Consider the following 15,263-nt stretch of genomic DNA (forward strand, 5'->3'; position numbering starts at 1 on the left):
CATCTTCATTGCCCTTAGACCTAATGCAGCACAGAGAGCCAATTTCAAAATCTCACCCTTGAGAGCTCCCTATTTGTAACAATGTCTGGTACTGATTACGGAGTCACTCACATATCAGCTGCAACTCACTGTGTTTTAGTCAAAAAGGAATTTAATGCAACGGAAATCTTTTTAAAAGGAGTCTAAAATATTTGAGCTACTCACTAGAGAAGTAGAAGCTAATTAATTATATGTAGCATGGCATAATTTTGAGATAAGCAGATTTCCACTGATATTTCTATTAAGCACTTTTATGTTTTATTATGAATGATACATTCTTATTTTAAATCAGTGTAATTATATTTATTGAGCATTTTCAATGCGCCATGAATCTTGAGATTTGTGCTATGCTTTATTTGCCTTATTGCATGGATCACAGAAACCACGCAGCCTGGCCGAGGTTAAAGGGCCAGAGCCAGGACTTGAAGCTGATTCTCCCTGCTTGACTAAAAAACTTATGTTTTCAACTATTATGTAACACAGACTCTCAAAATGCACAATTATGAGCACTATTTCATGTGTCACTGAATTTTGACAGCATAACTGACACTTGCCAAGTTGATATAAAAATACACTTAATTGTTTTCTTTTCTGGTGGCATGTATAGGTTAACCTAAGGAGAAAAATGAGGTTCAGAAGGCTGTATTAGTGTTTTGACTTATAGCCTACTTATTATTTCACTAATATATCTCAGCAAGCGTTCTAGATGATATTTAAAGAAAATTTCTAATGTGCATTTATTTATTTTCTCGAGGTTAATTGCTTGTGTTCTTCCTTGCAAAGAGCGAAATGAACAAAGTGACCCTATGAGTGTTTTCATGATGCTTTGAATTTATTTCTAATTAATATTTTAAAACTTTGAAACCCATAATAGAGAAAAGGGCAAATATTTACAAACATATATTTCAATGCATTAATATAAGTTGAACCTACACAAACTTCATGTAGGTCCTGAAACAAAATACTGCTTGCATCAGAATTCTACCTGCATCTCAGCAGCATCTCTCATGTTTTTTTCCCAATAGCAATTTCATTTTTTTCTAAGGTAACCTTGTGCTGACTTTTAATTCCATACATAGATTTCGATTGATTTAGGACTTTATGTAAAGGGATTATGTAATGTACATTTTTTTGAATTTGAATTTGGCTTCATTGACTAATTATCTTAGTTTGTTACCTATGCTCTTTATATCGGCAGTCAGTTGATTTTCTTTGATGTATAATATTGAGGAACATAAATCTACTTAGCTTGGCATGTCTTCTCCTTATAATTATTCAAGGGAGTGTGTACCTACGTCTCCTTGTTTCTGAGTGTGCGTTCACATGCTTATTAATGTAGCGGAGTACCTTTTCATTTCTTCTCTGGCTAAGACTTCTAGTCCCTTGCTTATTTTTCAATAAAGTGTCTGCCTTTCTTGATTTATACACAATTGTCATGTATGTTTTAAACATAAGACTTTTATCAGTTTTATGTTTTATAAATATTATATCACATTTAGGGGCTTGCACATAATTGTGTCTTTTGGAGAACGGGATTCTAATAGAGACCACTGGGAGGTAGTTTTCATTCTAGTGAGAATGTGCACATGACTTCCAAGGAGCAGCTTTCATGAATGGCTTGCCTAACAAGTATTCTGACTTTGATTCCTCTTCTACATAAGAAAATTATCTACAACTGCCCAAAGTGGTTTAGGATTTTTAGTTTCTAAGAAGTCTCAAGGCTTTAAGTTGCAAAATTTACAAAATCCAAATTGAAAAAAAAATCTTTCAAATAAATACTTATATCTAATCATTGTTTTTTTACTTTGAAGATTATAGTTGTTCATTTATTATTTTTGGTTGAATTTTTTGTTTTCAAAAACCTCATAACCAAGAATAACTTGTTCACATAGAAACAGCGTGATATATTGTGTTTATTCTTCTAGCTTGATAGCACCGAAGACTTTAGGTTCAAACTGCTATTGATCTATTTTATTCTTTGTAAGCTGAGGAATATACATTGCTCAATTTCACAGGAGACTAGACCCTATCAATTTTCACTACTTTCAAAATTTCTAACACTTCTGTGTGATATTTTGAAAAGCATGCCCCATTTCAGATTACTTCTGCAGAGTGAGACTTTCTGTTTTCTTATAGACTAAAAATTTTTGTGGTTGTGGTGTGAAATATATTTTATCTTATTCTTTCCTTGGCAGAAAACAAATGGTAAGCAAATTCTTCATCTGTAATCCATTCAAATTCAGGCTCTAATAGCATGCACTTTATGCTTTTCCTAAGCTTGTTATATTATCATTTTAAATTTAATATTGTGAAAAGGTATATGTGTATGAATGTGTGTGTGTGAATTAGAAGTTAATTCTAACACTGCCCTCTCACACTATAAGTGAAAAGGTATTTTACAGTTTTCTAGGGTGACATCAACTAATCAAAGCACATTACAGAGTTTTCTCTTGGGAAAGATTTCCTTTCAATTTGGTCAATGAAGGCCAATATTATACTGTCAATTAACCAGAATCATGAATCAAAATATAAAAACAGAACGCAGTACAAAGCAAATATCAATCATGACATAATTATTTCATTTTTCACCAGGGTTCTCAATTTCTTAGATGGTAAATCAATCACAGTTTGAAACAGATTATGAAAGAGGAGAGTATCATTGAAATATACTGTATATTTGACAATTATTCTACTATTAGCCTTTAATTTTACCTATAAGCCTCAATCAGATGAGATCAATGTGCAATGTCATGCAAACAAATAGGATGAGCAGTTAGAATTCAAACACAGACTTATATGACAACAGATATAACACATGCTATATATAGTCTTCCATAAGCATTTATAAGTGATCCTGAATTTGATAGTATTTGATCAGTTCATGAGATATCTAAGAATTCTTTAGAGGATATAGTTGATCTTCACTATGAGTAGTATCTGGTATTTCTATATTCCATTGCTGAAATATACTCAAGAAAGTGTTTTCTTTATAGACTACAATTCCATTTAAAATATGAGAGAAGAGAGATAAATTAAGAGAATAACTGTTGGGTTTTTTAAAAAAAGCACACAATAGAGGACTTGATGATTTGGGAAATTTCTAGACCTACACAGAAGTCAAAGCATGATAAAATTAAGAAACTGTTTCCAAAGTGTGGTGTGGAAGAAAAAAAAATCAAGTGTATAAACTAAAACCACTGAAAGATAAAATAAATAAATAAATAAAAAACCAAAATCACAGTCCATTCACAAGAGTTGAAGGATGTGCCTCAGGCCTTCTGGCTTGAACAAGAGAACTTCTAAGGAGCTAAAAGGTTTCTTTTGTCCTTTTAGCAAAAGAAGCCAAAAATAGAAAACATTATTTTAGAAATATCTTTGGGTAAGATTTCTTTTCTGAATGAAATAAACTCACATGAAATCTGTGAAAACCTCACAAGATTCCTGTGAACATTGTATCACCATAACTAGTTTGGTTTGAAAGGTCAGAGTGACTATAAAATGAAAGAAAACTTTCAAACTCCCACCCCTCAAATCCACTAGCAGGATGCAAACAGTTTAAGTTCTTCTTCCTGCTATGAACAGATTACCACAAACTCCATGGCTTAAAATAACACAAACATTTTACCTGACTGTCTGGATATCAGAAGTCCTAAAATCAAGGTGTAGATAGGACCATGTTCCTTCCACAGGGTTAATATGATTTCCAGCCTTTTTCAGTCTCAAAACATCAGCATCCCATGACTCACAGCTCCTTCTAACATTTTCAGAGCCAACAGTGTAGCACCTTCAAGTGACACACCCTCTGCTTCTGAGGTCACATCACCTTCTTTCTAATGCTGACTCTCCTGCTGCCATTTTGTAAGGACTCTTCTGATTACATTGGCCCATGTGGCATATCCAGGATATTCACCCATCTAAAAGCCCTTAATTTTATTAAATCGCATAGTCCCTTTTCCCATGTGACATTAATTTTCAGGGATTAAAACATGGACATATTTTTGTAGTTGGGTGCATTATTCAGCCTACAAACAATCTCGTTTCTGGTCCCTAGAGATTCACCTCCATTCCACATATCAAGTACATTCATCCTCAACTCTAAATCCCTCAAAATTATCAGCCCCATGACCCAATCAATGTGCCAAATTTCATCTAAATTTCATCAGCTCAAAAGTTGAAAATTTTATTATCTGAAAAAAAAATTATGTTTGGAGAAAACTCTGGATATAATCTATCCTGAGGCCAAATTTTCTGTATCTATTGATCTATTAACCAAGAAAACAAGTCATTAGCTTCAAAAATACACTGAAAGAATATAGGATAATAATTATAGAAATACCCATTAAAAATAGGAGAAAACAGGACAAAAGAAGTTACCACTCCTGAGCAATTTGAAACTCAGTTGGGCAAAATCTATTAAATTTTTTTTATTTTTCCAGCTTTATTGAGATATAATAGCAACAATTTTTACTTTGAGACCCCAGAATAGAGCCCAATCTAGCAACCCCTTGGCTTTAAGCCTGTGAACTCTAAAACAAAGTACTCAGCCAAGACACCAGAAGTCTGACCTAAAGAAATTGTTAAAAGACAAAAAGGTGATTTTAGAGCTCTTAGTATGTTAATTTTGTTATGCAGAAATTGCAAATTAAATGTGCATAATAAACCACTTGATTTAAGGACATATTGGGGCCATGGTCAAGAACTACCCACATTTTCTACTCACAGAACATAAAGTATTATCTTGTAAATTATAATTAAATTTGGGGAGTACTAGAAAAACTTGGCCCCCCCATTTTTTTGGAGTGTCTTTGATTTATTATCTGGCATTGTTATATAACTATATGACAAGTTTGTTGTCCATTGTTGTGGTAAAAGGCAGTGTATAATATGTCATTGGAAAAGATAGAAATATTCAATATCAGTAATATAGAAACTAGTAATTCCTATAACAGTTATACTCACCCTGCATTGTGAAATTGTGATTTATTAGTACAGAAGTTTTATACAAATTACAACTTAATAAAAACCAAGAAGGAAAGTCAGCTCTTAAGGTATTCTGAAAATAATCATCATTTTTATGAAGAGAGTTAATCTTGATGACCATGAAAGAGAGATATCAGAGATATTGAATAATAATATATTGGTATAACCCAATAGATATTAATGACAATTGTGTTTTGTGTAAAAATGATGTTTGAGGCAAAAACTTGGATATCAACAGCCATGGACCAAATTTATCTTAAGGATAATTTTTAATTTATTTAAGTATAATTTAGTAAAATGTATTTTAGGTCCAAGAATTAACCTTAATCTTCATTAAAATAAAAATAAAAACACTTGTTTAAGATATTTGGAGAAATAATTTATTGCATGATGATTTCATATAGCTATAAAAGATTCTGATGAACCATTGAGATTCACGTTACTAAGTCTCTATTTTACATACAAGAAATTTCTGAACTTAACCAGTGGTGAGGTTTTATTATTTTTCTTTAAAATCTATTAGGAGTATATAGATTCTTTTAAATTATTTATTTGCTCAGGGAATTTATTAAAATAATCTAACACCCTAAAATCACAAATTTGTCTGGACTATAACATATCACACTGCTAAAATATACTATACTGTTAAATTTTAAAGGGAGATTAATAAATAATTTATAATAGATTAAATAAAGTTTTAAAAAGTAATTAAAATTGTGTTTTTGTATTCTACAATCATCCTGGTTTTACAATAAAATAAGAATCAGAGTTATTTTCAGAAAAAAAGGTTAACACTATAACCTCCAAATACTAAACTTAATATAGTGAAATTGAAGCAATACAATTAATGGGTTAAAGGAATTTAAAGAAATTAGCAATTTTTCAATAAAATTAACAAATGTCCAGTCAACAAAAGATGATAAATAATACTAACAATACTAATAAAAATATAATAAAGTATGTTTTAATGTATCCAATCATTTCATTTCCTATTATCTTTAAAATAAATCTGTGCTTAAACCAGAGAGTTAACATGCTAGGGTAGTATGGTGTGTGGAAGTCATTTTATAGTCAGATTCTGATTTGGGTCTATTGACAGTGGTGGAAATTTACACTGATTTGGCTAATTTGACTATGTTCTTTAGTGAAACACATGGATAAGTAGATTTTTTTCAGGGTAATGTATAAAATAGATACTACATTTAAAGGATTTAGAAGAATATTTCCTTTATATCAGCTTTGAATATTACATTTATTGAATTTCGCTTCTTCATAAATAAAAAGAATCCATAACATTCTTGTATTTTTTATTATGGACAGTGCAGTTAGGTATTTCATATTTGAATAAATAAACAGGTGTCGATACTTTTTCACACACCTTCTTTCTCTACCTCTGTCTATCTTCATACCTATCCGTCTCTGTCTCTTTTCCTTATTGTTCTCAGTTAAACTGTTACACAGAAACAGTGTGTATTTGTAAGATTTTAAATTTAATATAGTGTATCAGAAAAATACAGTATATACCAATATAGTGTATCTAACATTCTTAAGCTATGCTTAAAAATATGAAAAGTGCAATGTCACTATTTATAATTAAGTCAAACAAGGTTACCACACTTCTCATTAAATCTTAACATAACGGGTCTCTGTGAACTTTGGAGGTTCCCCTTATTAGAAAACGTTGTTCTATCAATCATTTCAAGTTCCTTTTCTTGGAAACTTGAAATTAAGAATTCAAGTGTTTCAAAATGTCAGTGAGGTCAGATGTTAAAGCAGAAAGCGGGATTATGATTTTTCCATAATTATGCAAAATGTATAACAGAAGGAATACTATGTGAATGCATAAAAACAGAAGGGAAAGAAACACTTTGAAGATGTGGGAGAGTTTATAGCAGCAAGACAAAAAGAACCAGACAGATAGCAATAGTGGAACATTAGTGGAAAGATTTATTAACTGTTGCAGTTACTTATTGGTCTAAAATGGCCTTTCCTCTTTCAAGGCCCACAACTTGTACATACCATTTACGGACTTTGAAAATGTCATCCTCCAAAGAAGTTTTGCACTGGAAATATAGTGAAAGTCACATATATCATTTCAGTTTGTGTAGCCATGTTAAATAAAGTAAATGGAAACAATCTTTATTTTAATAATATATATTTAACTTATTTATTTAAAATATCATATCAATATGCAACCAACATAAAAATTATTGAGATATTTTATATTCCTTTGTTTTATCAAAAACAAATGTGTATTGCTTTTTGCCCATCTCAATTTAAACTATATGTATTTGAAGTACTCAATATTTAAATGTTGCTAGTGGCTAACGCAGCTCAACCCCTCTACCATTACACATATATTTCTCTAATAAAATCACAAAAACACTATCTATTATGACTGAAGTTTGTTTTTCTTTTTGCAAACAAGAGAAGCTAGCATAAACATATATTAATTATAGCCAATTGAATTAATAGATTATTATAAAACAACTATGTTAATATAAAAGAGAATTGCAATGTCTCTGGATTATATTTAAGACCTGTGGTTTTCAATGTTTTTGGAAATTACTTGATTAAAGATGAAAAATGATGAATTTATAATAAAATTTCACCTGAAAATGAAGGTGTGAGGATTGTTCAGAATCACAGTCCCTAAGGGCTCAATGAGACCACATCAACCAAGTTTACTGTAGATCAGAAAAACTGGAAAGCCCCAAATTCAAACCAAATGTTTAAGCTGAGCTTCTCAATGTAGAACAGAAAGGTCATGGCTTAAGATTGTCAGTGAGACATAGAATTGTTGGGTGACGTAAAATTGTGATAATTCAGCAGTTTTATGCTGATATTTCCCCTGGTGACACTAAGGGTAGCAAGAGAGAGGTCATGATGCTACCTCATACTGATTTAGACAGATGGTACCAGGAGACTGGTTTGTCAGTTTTTATGGAGATACATTAAGAAAGGTGTCAAAACTGAAAAGTGGAGCACCTGTAATAAAATAGGGACTGAAAGCACATTGGACAAGAAAGGACTGCAGCAACTCTAGACGGTCTACCTGAAGAAGGGGAAGTGATGTGTTTGGAGTTCAGTGGGGGCAGAACACGGGACCACAGTAAGCAAAGGAGTTGAACAGAAGATTGAGAATTTCTGTTCTTCTCAGATATTTAAATGATTTATATTTAAAAGAAGGAGTAAATGTACTACAGCTCAGAAGAAATGACCAGAACCAACTGGCACAGATTTCTATAGGACTCTGGCAGTATTTATCTTAAAGCTACTCCTATAGGAGTTGTTCTTTCAGGGTAGTGATTGTCTGATTTTTGTAATTCATTTGGCAAAACATAGATAATTCTTGGGCTAGGTTTCTATATGATCCCTTTTACTTCTAAAAATTTACTATACTTTACAAACTTTTGCCTTCTGATAATTAACAATAATAGGAGAAGTTTAAACAAAACAATTTAAATATTTAACTATTTACAAAATATACATTTGATATTCAAAAGCGAAACTTGACAGATTTTATTGCCTAAATATTTATTTTTTTAGTGTTTTTATATATTTACATACATACATAAATCTGTTTGTACACAATCTTTTATTATGAAAGAGAATCACACTATGCATATTTTTGTTATCTCTTTGTTTAACAATTTATTATAATTTCTGTACAGATCAGTAACTATAAGCCTAATTCATTTTAACAGTAAAAAATTGCAAAATATAGAATTGCCACAATATAGTTAAGCATCTCACTATCTAAAGGCATTTATAGTTACGCAATTTTCATACTTGTAACAATAACGCTAGAAGTGGAATAGTCTTGTCAAAAGATATTTTAATAATATTGATGTGATACATTTAATTAGAAAATAAAAATTAATACATTTACTAAATGATGTTCATGTAGAATATACAGTCATAAAAAAGAGCATACAAATAACAAATTAATTTTAAGAGGTTAGATTTCTAAGACCGTAAACAATTTTATATTCTAGCCCCCCAAGCAGTATACATATTTCCTTTATAAAGATAAATAAATTGTACTTTAGTCTGCTTAAACATATCAATAGAATTTAACTCAATATATCAGTAAAGTACTCACAATGTAACAAATAAATTGAAAATATCATTCTCTAGATATTACATGTTTTGGTAACATTTTATTAATATTTCTTTTCTTCAGTTGAAAAGTTATGGCTTACTAAACACACACACAAGCTCCTATACCTTCATTTTAAATAAAAAATTATATCTCAAATATTTTTTCAAAGTAAAGAAAAACCATTTTAAACATAATTTAGGCTATTGCATTTCTTGAATTGAAAAATTCAAGTACATAAACTGATTTCAGAAAGAAATCCCTTTATAAAACATATATTTTCAACTTCTTTTCTTACTGTAAAATAGAGTATTACTTTAGGTTGACTACGAATACATTGATTGTTTGAGTCTAAAACAAAATGTAAATTTGAGTAAATATTTTCTCCTAAGTATATATTTAATATAAAAACTAATAGTGGGATTTTGAATTAATGTTTAAGTGTATGTATTTTTAGAGTGTCTGTCATTCTATGCTCATTTTTAATTTTCATTATAGTATTAGTTGTCTTCAGATATCAGAAACTATTGTCCCATGTTTTACTCCATACAGATTCTACTACAAGTCAGTTCCAAGCGGGATTGCTCCACAGTCCCTTGGGTCCCATATGCTGCTGCATTGTCCCACTATGTGGCCTCTGTGTCTCATTCTGAGACATCTAAATTATGTAAGCCCTGTTTCAATTACTCAGAACACCCTAAAAGTGCTGTCTGGACACAATTTTTTGATGTTTATCGAAGTGTAAAGCATTTCTATTAGAACAGTTTAAATTCTATATCTTTGTGTGAAAAAACTGATCTTACATGTTGACATACATACATCATTTTTATATAGAAAACTGCCAACCCTTTAAACGTGTAACTTATTTTGTCGTGTTCAAAGACAGGTATACCTGGAGAGTTTATAAAAATTGTGGTTGAGCTTGTTTGAGAACATTTTATGTACAAACTTTGGTACAAATCTTCATTTTCTCTTTAAAATGGAAGCAACATATCTAAAATATCCAGATAATTGTGATATCCTCCATTCAAAAATGTATTTTACTTATTTTTTCCCATTGTCTTGTAAACCCTACTTTAAAATATAAACGTTAGTTAATAATGTATCAATATTATGTTATCACTTTTAACAAATAATGCACACTAGTGCAAGATGTTCATAATAGAAGCAACTGTGTCGGAGAGGAGCTATTGGGAACTCTTTGTACTTTCTGTTCACAATTTCTGTAAGCCTAAAACTGCTCTGAAAAAGAAGGGCCCATTAACCATTTTTAAGTGGTGTGTACCATAATATAGGTTTGACCATGGTACCGTTGTTATTCACGGAAGGTAAAATATTACTTTTAGAAGATACTTTTCTTACTTAAAAATAAAAAATGAATTAAAAGATAATATTTCACATCAGATTTCGTACCCTCTCATGAAAAATACATGAGGGTAAAAATAGAAAATCCTGCACAAGATTGTCTTTCGGCTCGGGAATAGTTTTGTTTGTTTGTTTTTTGTTTTGTTTTGTTTGCTTTTTAAGTATCTCATCATTCATGTCTTTTCCTGTACCTCCAAAAATTTTTTGGAACTTTGAGGTAAATGGCTATGGATAGTCAAACAGCAAATAAATAAAATTTATTTCATTTATTTTATGCTTCTAGAATCATCTTAGTGATTCCTAAAATCACAACTACTCAATTTCTCTAAAGCAGATTGTATTTTATTTGTTGTAACAGAAAAAAATCAGAAATTTCAGAATACCCAGAAATAGAAGTCAGCGATACATTTTCACGTGTCCTTTCTAATACACCAAGTGCCCAAACTGCGTGTAGTACAGAGAGTGCCCTGCCTGAGGTGCAAATCTCCGTCCACGTAGGCAGTCCTAGGCCCCAGCGCTGATGCGACTCTGTGGGTGACCGGGAGAGGGGCAGGTGCCTCTGCCTGTAGACTAATAGACACTTTGGGAAATGCAGGGCAAGAATTTTAGTAAAGACAGAAGATATTAAAAGAATTTCAAGATTTTTTCTTGGTTAAATTTATAGTAACAGAGTAAATCAGTCCCGATTTCCATTTTCCTTATTTGGAAAACAGAGACACTTTTCTTCCTGAACTATGGAAACAGTTTTGAGTTTTTAATTTTACCTTTGCTCTCCTGGCTTTTTCTTTCCCTTTCCTTTCTGTTCCATTGGCCCGTTTGGGCCTTCTCCCCACGCCATCCCCCTGGGAAGGCACCTGCCTGCCTCTGTCCACCTGCAGAACACATTCAAAGCCAGAGCTCAGTCCTGCAGACTGGGTTGGTGCCTCCTCCGCCGCAGGGGTGTGGAAGCTGAGGAAGAGGCTTTTAGAAAATAACTGAAAAAGAAAATAAAGTTCTTCTCTGATCCTTGAAAGCTGCAAGATTTTGCCGATTTAGATTCATTAGGAATGTCTCCTTGACCACTGGGGCCAACACCCAGGCCTGCCGAGAGCTGAGGCCTCCCAGTTCCCAGGCTGCCACTGCAAAGAAGGCAAGTCTCACAGAGACCAGGCCTGAGGCTGCAGAAATCTGGGCAGCCACCTGGAAGAAGCTCCTCTCAGGGCGAGAACTCCCTTGCCAGCCAGCATTGAGTCCTCAAGTCAAGACTGCATACCTGAAGTGATTGCAGTCTTACTAATTTTTTTACACCCTTTTTCCTCAAAATGATTTGTAGCTGTGTGTGCAGTACTTTGTTCTCATATGTGTGCCCTACAATAAAACCAAATCTAATACGTTTTGAGAAAAAAAATAAAAGAAGCAGCCAGCAGGATTGTTGCGCCCCCCCCCCAAAAAAAATAAAGAAGAAAAAAGAAGGGGTAGAGACTTTCAGCAATGGATTTGTACATTCAGTTTAATCTTTCAGAGTACAGATAAATTTACAAAGACATTTATTTGACTAATTGCTTAAAGATATTCATGGTTGCTTTAAGAAACAAAATTTATTATGTGGATATGTCATACCGTATCATACATAACATTAGCGGCTGCCCCAAAATGCATAAAAATGAAGATGCAGGCATTCACTTTCATTATGATGTTGAGCAAATTTGGAAAAATACAGAACTAATAATAATTTCACTATGCAAAACTGAAATACCCAAAAGCTTCTGCTAAAGGGTGAATGCATTACATTTAAAAGTAAAAATAGAAAATATACTAAGCACCCAAATTTTATTCATCTGTGTAATATATGGCTCAATTTTATGCTTTATTTTTAATTTTTTTTTTAATTTAAGGAAATAAACTGATTACCGGGAATATGAAAGAATAAGGGTTTTTTGTTTGTTTGTTTGTTTGTTTTTGACTTTCAGAATTACAGAAAAGTACTATTTAATCAATCAATTTTATTTTTAAATTAGTAACAGTTAATTTGATTCCAACTCTGGTATCAAAAGAGAAAAATTATTATGTAGGTCAAAGTGGTGGTGCAATTCTTTGATTTTCACCTAAGAATATGGACTTCGTGAATTATCTGAAGAACAGAGAGTTTATTCACCCTCGATATCCTGGGATTAATTATTCAATAATGACATTAGAAACTTTTTACTTTGACCAAATTATTTTGACGTACCAAAGAATTCTGCTAATTAAGAAGTGATTTGAGACTCTGCCCCACCAGTACAGTGGTTGGTGCCCGGTCACTGCCAGCAATGGCCTTGGCGCAGCCGTTGGATTGTAAATTGGCAACTAAAGCTTCTGACGTGGCTCTGGTCCAGATGGTGGCAGCGGCCAAATCCCCGTTCCCAGCGCCGCAGAAGCCAGTGCCTGACGGTCCACTGCCCCCCAAGACTTCCGGCTGTGCTCCTTCCTGGCCGGAGGTGTTACAGATGCTCTGCTCAAACGGCAGTTGCTTCTTTGGATGAGTAGAAGTTTTATTACAAGCTCACGGTCACCATTACAAACATCTAGGAGTCTTTTCTGAATTGCCTGCTGTTCTCCGAAAGGAGGAATACCTTGGACTGTATAAAGGGAATTGTGCAATGATTGGAATCCATCCTTACGGTGCAATTCCGTTTATGGCGCTTGAGTCTTATAAAACGTTAGTTACTGCAAAGATGGATCCATGGCAAGTATGAAAGCAGTGATCAGTATTTGCTCTCCTGACATGATTAGAGTATGCCGAGCACTCCAGGTGGAAGGGTTCCAGGTGAAAGGAGAACACGCATTGAATTATCCACGTATTTAAAACAATTTATGCTAAGGAAGGTTGCTTTCCTTGGATTGTACAGAGGCCAAATGCCTTCTATATTAGGAATGGCTCCATATGCAGGTGTCTCAATTTTTTTCTCAGTAAATACATTTTAATTAATACAATAATGAAAGAAGATGGCATAGTGGAATAGGAATAAACAGAACTGGGACTGCATCGGCCTGCATTGCCCCCTGTTCACCTAACCGATGGACGTGCATAACCTGTGCGTTTCACATCTGTCCAGGGTTAGCAACAACTATAGCTAAAGAGTGTTAATTCGATATATATTTTTTAATGTTAGAGTATTTTTTAAGTTTTTTTTTTTTGTATGTTTTTCTGTTGTTTATCCTTTTTATATCCTCTTCAACCTCCACCCATCCATATGCAGGCATCTCCATTTTTACTTTTGGTACCTTAAAGAGTGCTGGGCTTTCCCACGCTCCTGCCCTTGGCAGACCTTCATCAGACCATCCAAGCGATACTGGCCCGGTGCTGGGTGCCGAGGGGAGCGGCCCCAAGGCAGCACAGAGAGGCTGCATTTCCCAGGTGAACGACCTAGCACTGGCGCATGTCAGCAGACGCCTTGCCCCGGAGCAGAGACACTGCACGAGGCTCATGAAATGTTTGGAAAAGGAAAAGCTCTCCTAACCTCTTCTGGTTCGTGATTGAAGAGAACACCGAGGCCCCGGGGACCTAAAGGTTAACGTGGCAGCAAGGGAAGGTGCAGACCTGATAGTCTATCCCGGGAAAAGGATGGGATTGGCTGGGGAGCTGAAAACTTCCAGACCGCATGGAAGATTCAGCCTGGAGATTTATGTGGAGGGAAAGCAGAGGCCTGCCCTGTCTCTTCCCCTGGGGTCTGTGGAGCAGATGAAGGCTGGAGCACTTGCGGGACCAGGCAGCAGGCGCCAAGCCCCACGAGTGGAGAACTGACCGCCCGCTGCAGTGGTTGGCGGAGGCCCCAGGCCCCCAGCTGGAGAAGCTCATGGTGTGGCCATGTGCAAACGCCAGCAACGCCTGGCGGGGGACGAAGTGCATCCGCTTAGCAGCCACCGGCTCTTAAAAGGACATTTAAGAGTGAAGCGAGGTTTCTGGGCATGGTTTTGGGTTTCAGTCTTTCTGGAAACAATTAGGTTTTTTCTGTGTCATGCGGAAGAGAGGGGCCTGCAGTCAGGGATTCCCCATCCCCCAAAATGGTGCGACATCTTAATAAAGACTTTCTCCTTCACCATCAAACTATCTTCGGAATATGCCTGGGTTCAATGGCAGGCAGCCAAACCCCACTTTTGTTCAGGAAGACGAATGTCTTCACTTTGAAAACGCGTATAAACTTTTTTGTGGTGGTGTAGCTGGAGCAAGAGAAAAGACAATATTGTACCTATTTGATGTGACTCGTGGGCAAATGCAATTAGGAACCGTTCCTCCAGAATTTGAAAAGTGCCCTAGCAGGTGGGGGACTATGAAATACGTCAATGGACACCATAGAATTCAAAAAAGAGTATATCGTTTTATCTTTGAACTTCATTAGCTCCATTTCCTCTCAAGCGTGGCTTTTACAACATTTGAACTTATGAAGCAGTTTCTTCACTTCAACTGAAAAAAACAAAAACGATTTCTTTTCCTTAATGAACTCTCAGATGGCTAAATAAAATGTTAATTTAATTTTGGGGACAATATTGCTTGAAGTGTGATATTTATCTTATTATAGGAACCACTGGCATTTCATTTCATTTTATTTTTTAAAGTTTCACTTATTTATTTTTATACAGAGGGGAAGGGACAGAAAGAGAGAGGGAAACATGGATGTGAGAGAAACATCGATCGGATTCCTCTTGCATGTGTCCTGACACTCACTGCAACCAGATATGTGCCTGGACAAGGAGTTGACCTTGGGCTGTGCAGAATGATTCCCCATGAACCGCGCCACACCAGTCAGGGAAAGCATTG

At 34.3% G+C, this 15,263-nt stretch overlaps 1 pseudogene; it reads left to right on the forward strand.

Annotated features, from left to right (window-relative positions):
• Positions 1–12,905: 12,905 nt before the first annotated feature.
• Positions 12,906–14,913, forward strand: LOC149995877 (mitochondrial coenzyme A transporter SLC25A16-like; annotated as a pseudogene).
• The last annotated feature ends 350 nt before the right edge of the window (positions 14,914–15,263 follow it).

This window comes from Furipterus horrens, unplaced genomic scaffold (genome assembly GCF_987537825.1).
Source record: "Furipterus horrens unplaced genomic scaffold, mFurHor1.1.pri manual_scaffold_12, whole genome shotgun sequence".
NCBI lineage: Eukaryota > Metazoa > Chordata > Mammalia > Chiroptera > Furipteridae > Furipterus > Furipterus horrens.